General features: G+C 38.8%; 1 protein-coding gene across 2 annotated transcripts in view; it reads left to right on the top strand.

The window, feature by feature from the left end:
• The window catches only part of WDPCP (WD repeat containing planar cell polarity effector), a 516,387-nt gene that overhangs the window by 95,602 nt on the left and 412,683 nt on the right, over positions 1-8,102 (top strand). The gene's annotated exons all lie outside the window — the stretch shown is intronic.

Genomic DNA, 8,102 nt, shown 5'->3' on the forward strand with positions numbered 1-8,102 from the left:
GTTTTAGAAAACAAAAAGGGCTAATCAAGATCAAAGCAGGAAAATTATCCCTTTTTTGGAATACTCACAAAATGTGTCATTTACCCAAGTCCTCGACTTTTCATGTGAACCAGTTGCCTTGTGCTTGTTTCCATTTTCTTTAATTTTTAAAATTTATTTTTTTAACATTTCCTTTTATACAAAATTTATTTTTGGCTGTACTGGGTCTTTATTGCTGCACATGGGCTTTCTCTAGTTAATAGCAAACAGGGGCTTCTCATGTTGTGGAGCACTGGCTCTAGGCTTGTGGGGTTCAGTAGTTGTGGGGCACAGATTTAGTTGCTCCTCGGCATGTGAGATCTTCCCAGACCAAGGCTTGAACCCACGTCGCCTCCATTGGCAGGCAGATTCTTAGCCACTGGACCACCAGGGAAGTCCTCCTGCTTAGTTTAAAATCAACAATTATTTAAAGCATTAGGCTGTTAGAGAAAATAAAAGATGTAGATCTTGCCCTTCAGGTGTTTACAGTCTAGTGAAATAGGACATAGACCCATGGAATAGTAAGTAATAACAGCAGTTTGAGTTCAACTGGATATGATGTTGCCAAGTTATGTGAGTTAGTTATACTGAATAACTCTATGGGACTGAATAACTCTATGGGAGTTGAAGATAAAGAATCACTTTAGATTGGATCTTTATAGAGATAGTGACAGTTAAGCCGTCTTGAAGAATAGGGGAAGTGTGGGTAGATGGAGTTGAAGGAGGATGATCATATCAAGCCTGGAAATTCCTTCTGTTAGTCTTTTAAAAAGAAGTTGTTTTGATAATTTTTGTGGATGATCCAAGTTACCCATGACCCAACATTCTGATACCAGCTTAAAACTCTTCGCTGACCTTCATTCTTTTTTCTTGTTCCCCAGATGGTCAGCAGGCTAACATGGGTTGGGGAAGGAGGCAGTGGTCAAGAAATGCAATAGAAGGATCAAAGAACAAAGAAGATCCTCCTGGGAAACCTGATAGTGGTTGTGTTTAATTTTACATCTTAACATGGGTCAGTGTTGAACTAGACCCTCCTCACAACATACAATTTACAACCAATTTAAAACCAAATGATTATCCCTCTTCTATCAAGGGTAACACATCTTAAAAAGGGTTGTGGTGCCTATGCTTAGAAAAGCGAACCCTAGGCATGCAGAATTGTGTCAACTAGAGCCCAGGGGTATTAAAAGAGAAATTGTTCCAGCATGCCCAGTACTCAGCATCTAAGAGATGAACATAGGAGATAATCACTTATCATTAGACAATTGTAGTAAATAGATTCAGGAAAAAACGGCCTGACACCTGGGCAATTATATTCTTAATCGTAAATTACTGATTATACTTAACTGTATTGAATGTGTTGTAAGAATACAAGGAAATCCATTTGTACCTAAGTTACAGATTGTACCTCCCCTTAAGTTATTAAATTCAAAAGTGCAGTCCCCCGCCCCCTCCCCAGAAAATAAAGCATCCTCCGCGTCTTCCCAGTTCTCCACTCCATGCTGGCTGAGCTTTCATTCACAGCACTCGCTTAAGCATTTTTGGAGAATCTTCTCAACAGGACGTTGGTATCTGAGCAGAAGAGAAAATTGTTCCCATTTCCAGCTCAAAGGTGGTTGTATTTACATAAGCTCCTCTTTCATTTAAATCTCTCTTAATCCTTAAGGATTTAGTAGTTGAAATGCAAAATGCATGAGATGAATTTTTTTTTTTTACTAAATGAGAAAAACTTATGAGAAAACAAACAGTACAGAGGAAGAATGTTAACAAAATATCTTTCTTTTATTTTCATGTTTTATCTAAAATTGGTTTGGTTTCTAAGATAATTGTTTTCATTTTCCTACTGAAAGAATAAAATAAAATTTTATATGTAAATATATACATACATGAAGGAATGAGGTCATAGTTTCATTTGAAAGTACAATGTAATCATTTTAATCTTACTTTCAACCCATCTCTAAATTCAAAATAATCCTGAAAAATTTTCAGTTTGATAGCTGAGTTGAAGAGCAATTGGTCTACATTATTACTCCAACAAACACATTAAACCATGGTTAATTATTACCTCTTGGGATTGCAAAAGCGTGGTCAGTGTAGATTTTTTTTTCCTCCTGAGTAAAGAGCAAGAATTTACTCTGTGTTGTGAATGGCTTAGTTGAGAGGTCTTAAAAATTCCTCCCCTGGTGAAGTGCTAATTACTGGAGCTCAGTTCTGCCCTAGAGGACCTACCAGGAGAGCAGAAACAAGGCCAAAACTCCTGGTTTGCATCCATTTCTAAATGTGTTTTTTCATTTAATCTGCTCTTTGTTGGGGGGCATGTTTGTTTTTATAAACAAACCCAAGATACTTAAACTTTGAAGATCTTTGTCATTAGATCTTTTTTAAAAAAATAAATGCAAAGGGGTTTTACTAAATAATCTTAAAGATTTCTGCCTGCTGTAAAATCCTTCTATGGATTGTAATTTTGTTTGGTTCTTTTTCACATTATCACTAATATCCTTATTTGTATATACTTTTCCATTATGTTAATTTTTTTTTCTACACATGAACTGCTGCATTCAAGTAATTCTACCATATTTGAATTGTAATATTAGAGGAAGGCAGTAGAGTGATATGGCCTGTTTCCCTTCAGGATAAGCAAAAGTGTCCACATTTTGACATTATTAGCAATACTAAAGCCATTGGAATCTTAAAATTATCTTTATTTTTCTTTGATATTTCTTATTATAAGCTATAAAAGATATAGAAAGGACTTAAATTTACACATTAGATTTTCTTTTTCATATTAAAAAAATTTTAGCCTGTATAATTTTCTACTAGATTAGTTGTTACCTTAGCAATGGATGAAATGATTTTCATCTTTCACTAAGCACAGTGTAAGTAGTGAAGAAAAGTAACATTTATCTTTCTTCTATTGAACCTATGTGAATATGTTTTTACCTATATGTCAAGTACCTATGTGAATATTATTTTACCACAATCCTGTGTGGTAGGTGTCATAAGCATTATGAAACCGTAGGATGGCTAACAGTGTCAGTATAGCCCACACAGTACCAGTCATGGATTAGGGAACACTAATGGGAAAATATCACAAAGCTTACATACTCCTGCTGAGTTACTAACCCTTTCAGGCTCTATTAATGTTGGAACCAACTGATATTCAGAAACCCACTTATGGATATGTTTCTTGTTTTGTTAAGGTTGTTTAAAGCTGAGAAGATCATAAAGATCATGGGTTCTTATTCCAATTTCAAAAGGATAACTTAGAAACTGTTTGTCTTTTGTCTGTTGTCTTTTGTTTTCAGAAAGGTACCTTCTAATAAACTTTGTCCCTGGTTGACATTCCTTGAGAAATACGACTGGTTTAAAGGACCCAGAGGGCTTCTGCTTTTAAAGCAAATCAGATTCAACAGTGTTACAAAAAATCCATTTTGCTTTAAGAATTTACTCCACATATGCACTTGGACATGGGTGAAATAACCTACTTACAAAAATAGTATAGCTTCTTAATAGTACAGTAAAAGATTGGAAAAAACTCTGACAGTGCATTGACTAGTGACTTAAGTGTGTAAATTTTGGTATATCCATTCAGTGGAGTACTACACAGCTGATCAAATAAATGAAGTGGCTCTGTAGATATCAACATAGCTCTAAGTGGATCACAGTAAACTGTGGGAAATTCTGAAAGAGATAGGAATACCAGTCCACCTGACCTGCCTCTTGAGAAATCTGTATGCAGGTCAGGAAGCAACAGTTAGAACTGAACATGGAACAACAGACTGGTTCCAAATAGGAAAAGGCTGTATTTTGTCACCCTGCTTATTTAACTTCTATGCAGAGTACATCAGGAGAAAGGCTGGGCTGGAAGAAGCACAAGCTGGAATCAAGATTGCCGGGAGAAATATCAATAACCTCAGATATGCAGATGACACCACCCTTATGGCAGAAAGTGAAGAGGAACGAAAAAGCCTCTTGATGAAAGTGAAAGAGGAGAGTGAAAAAGTTGGCTTAAAGCTCAACATTCAGAAAACGAAGATCATGGCATCCAGTCCCATCACTTCATGGCAAATAGATGGGGAAACAGTGTAAACAGTGTCAGACTTTATTTTTTTGGGCTCCAAAATCACTGCAGATGGTGACTGCAGCCATGAAATTAAAAGACGCTTACTCCTTGGAAGGAAAGTTATGTCCAACCTAGATAGCATATTGAAAAGCAGAGACATTACTTTGCCAACAAAGGTCTGTCTAGTCAAGGCTATGGTTTTTCCTGTGGTCATGTATGGATGTGAGAGTTGGACTGTGAAGAAAGCTGAGTGCTGAAGAATTGATGCTTTTGAACTGTGGTGTTGTAGAAGACTCTTGAGAGCCCCTTGGACTGCAAAGAGATCCAACCAGTCCATTCTGAAGGATATTAGCCCTGGGATTTCTTTGGAAGGAATGATGCTGAAGCTGAAACTCCAGTACTTTGGCCACTTCATGCGAAGAGTTGACTCATTGGAAAAGACTCTGATGCTGGGAGGGGGCAGGAGGAGAAGGGGACGACAGAGGATGAGATGGCTGGATGGCATCACTGACTCGATGGATGTGAGTCTGAGTGAACTCTGGGAGTTGGTGATGGACAGGGAAGCCTGGCGTGCTACGATTCATGGGGTCGCAAAGAGTCGGACATGACTGAGCGACTGAACTGAACTGAACTGAAGAGATGTAACTGAGAGAAAAAAGCAAAGTGTGGGACAGTGTATTTAGTATGTTATGATTTATGTATATAAGGGGAAGATTATAAACACACCCCCACATATTCACATACATACTTGGTTTATGCATCAGTTATTTCTGTATTCTCAACAAGGAGACAAAAATGGGGTTTAAGTGTGTGGGAGTTAGATGAGTAGGGTAAATTCCTTTTCATTGTTTAGCCTTTCACTTATTTTTTTAACTTTCAAAATAAATGTGTGTTTGTATTTTTTTCCTGTAAAGATAAAAAGAAGCTCCCTTTTTTTAAGAGTTTATCCTTGGGAGAAGGAAGGGGCTTTTTGGTTTTCATTTAACGCCATTTCACTGACTTTCTAACATGTATGTACTATTTTTATTTAAAATATGATTTAATTGGCAGGAGGATCATAGAGGTTTCCCCACCCCCTCCTTCTTTATGGTTTCTTACAATTAAAAACAATCCTTTTTAATGTTTTAAAAAAGCTTTTGGTGGCCATCTTTCTCTGTTGTTTGGGAAACATTATGAGGATAAGGATCTTTAAAGGCCACCTGACCGGCCTCTTGAGAAACCTGTATGCAGGTCAGGAAGCAACAGTTACAATTGGACATGGAACAACAGACTGGTTCCAAATAGGAAAAGGAGTACGTCAAGGCTGTATATTGTCACCCTGTTTATTTAACTTCTATGCAGAGTACATCAGGAGAAAGGCTGGGCTGGAAGAAGCACAAGCTAAAATCAAGATTGCCGGGAGAAATATCAATAACCTCAGATATGCAGATGACACCACCCTTATGGCAGAAAGTGAAGAGGAACTAAAAAGTCTCTTGATGAAAGTGAAAGAGGAGAGTGAAAAAGTTGGCTTAAAGCTCAACATTCAGAAAACGAAGATCATGGCATCTGGTCCCATCACTTCATGGCAAATAGATGGGGAAACAGGGGAAACAGTGGATAAAGTGTCAAACATTATCTTTTTGGGCTCCAGAATCACTGCAGATGGTGATTGCAGCCATGAAATTAAAAGACGCTTGCTTCTTGGAAGAAAAGTTATGACCAACCTAGATAGCATATTGAAAAGCAGAGACATTACTTTGCCAACAAAGGTCCATCTAGTCAAGGATATGGTTTTTCCAGTGGTCATGTATGGATGTGAGAGTTGGACTGTGAAGAAAGCTGAGCGCCGAAGAATTGATGCTTTTGAAGTGTGGTGTTGGAGAAGACTCTTGAGAGTCCCTTGGACTGCAAGGAGATCCCACCAGTCCATTCTAAAGGAGATCAGCACTGGGTGTTCTTTGGAAGGAATAATGCTGAAGCTGAAACTCCAGTACTTTGGCCACCTCATGCAAAGAGTTGACTCATTGGAAAAGACTCTGATGCTGGGAGGGATTGGGGGCAGGAGGAAAAGGGGAAGACAGAGGATGAGATGGCTGAATGGCATCACTGACTCGATGGATGTGAGTTTGAGTGAACTCTGGGGGATGGTGATGGACAGGGAGGCCTGGTGTGCGGCAATTCATGGGGTGGCAAAGAGTCGGACATGACTGAGTGACTGAACTGAACTGAAGGCCTTTATTTATTTATTCAGATTGTAACTTTTCTGCAGTTTTTGAATCCAACTTCATTGGTTTAAAATGTACTGTCTTTTGCCCTATACTCACCCATGTGAATTTCCTCAAATTCTAGTAAAATGCTTATGAAAGGCATGGGCTTTTCACAAATTATCACGCTTCTTAAGGGCACAATTTCCTGGGCCTGGACCCTGTCCAGGAAGAGAGGAGGCAATAAAATGCTTTGTTTTCTTAGTTAAGGTGACAGAAGTGAAATCATAAAGGATAATATTTCACAAGGTGAATCAATGAAACACAAAGCTATGCTTCAGTAGCATAGTTGTTGAGAAACTACTTATTTCTATAGAAGGATCTCTCAATCTCCCAGCTCTCTCTCAAATGTACTATTATTTCATTTATGTTTATGTCATCCCTGATTGTAAGAAGTTGGGTGAGGTTAATTTACATTATCAAGTAATAGGCCAGTGTATAAAAATGAATGATAAAATAGAGGTGAACACTATTGAATAAATTTAACTTTGTACTTTATCTTTCAGTTGTGTCTCCTGGCTTGTATAACTTTTATAGTCACATGCTTACTTCATATAGCATTTTTTTATTTCTACCTGAAGTACTTTGTGCTTCCACTTCATTGCCTTTTTAAAAAAGATTTATTTTTTAATTGTCTTTGGCTGCTCTGGGTCTTCGTTGCTGCACCTGGGTTCTCTTTGGTTGTGGTGAGCAGGGGCTACCCAGTGTGCTGGTTTCTCTGGTTGCCGAGCATGGGCTTTAGGGCACACCAGCCTCAGTAGATGCACCTCCTTGGCTCTAGCACACAGGCTCAGTAGTCGTGGTGTAGGGGCTCAGTTGCCCCATGGCAAACGGGATCTTCCCAGACCCGGGACGGAACCCATGGCCCCTGCATTGGCAGGCGGATTCTTCACTACTAAACCACCAGGGAAGCCCTCAGTCTTTTTTTTTTTTTAATTTAAATTTTATTTTTAAACTTTACAATATTGTATTAGTTTTGCCAAATATCGAAATGAGTCCGCCACAGGTATACATGTGTTCCCCATCCTGAACCCTCCTCCCTCCTCCCTCCCCATACCATCCCTCTGGGTCGTCCCAGTGCACCAGCCCCAAGCATCCAGTATCGTGCATCGAACCTGGACTGGCAACTCATTTCATACATGATATTATACATATTTCAATGCCATTCTCCCAAATCTTCCCACCCTCTCCCTCTCCAACAGAGTCCATAAGACTGTTCTATACATCAGTGTCTCTTTTGCTGTCTCATACACAGGGTTATTGTTACCATCTTTCTAAATTCCATATATATGCGTTAGTATACTGTATTGATGTTTTTCTTTCTGGCTTACTTCACTCTGTATAATAGGCTCCAGTTTCATCCACCTCATTAGAACTGATTCAAATGTATTCTTTTTAATGGCTGAGTAATACTCTATTGTGTATATGTACCACTGCTTTCTTATCCATTCATCTGCTGATGGACATCTAGGTTGCTTCCATGTCCTGGCTATTATAAACAGTGCTGCGATGAACATTGGGGTACACGTGTCTCTTTCCCTTCTGGTTTCCTCAGTGTGTATGCCCAGCAGTGGGATTGCTGGATTAAAGGTACGTTTGACTCATTTGTGGAGGAGCCGGAGCACACTTTTTTCCCTTCCTCCTCAGCCTCTATTCTTCCTCTGGTACCCTTTATGGTGAGATTTTAACAAGGAGTAGCTGGTAAAGAAATGTTTGCAGAGTCCTAGTTCCAGTGTCACAAGAAGAGAACAGAAGGGTGTGTTTGGAAATGCAAA

The sequence above is a fragment of the Bos grunniens genome, chromosome 11 (assembly GCF_055505025.1).
Source record: "Bos grunniens cultivar Pamir isolate PY7600 chromosome 11, Bosgru_T2T1.0, whole genome shotgun sequence".
Classification (NCBI taxonomy): Eukaryota; Metazoa; Chordata; class Mammalia; order Artiodactyla; family Bovidae; genus Bos; species Bos grunniens.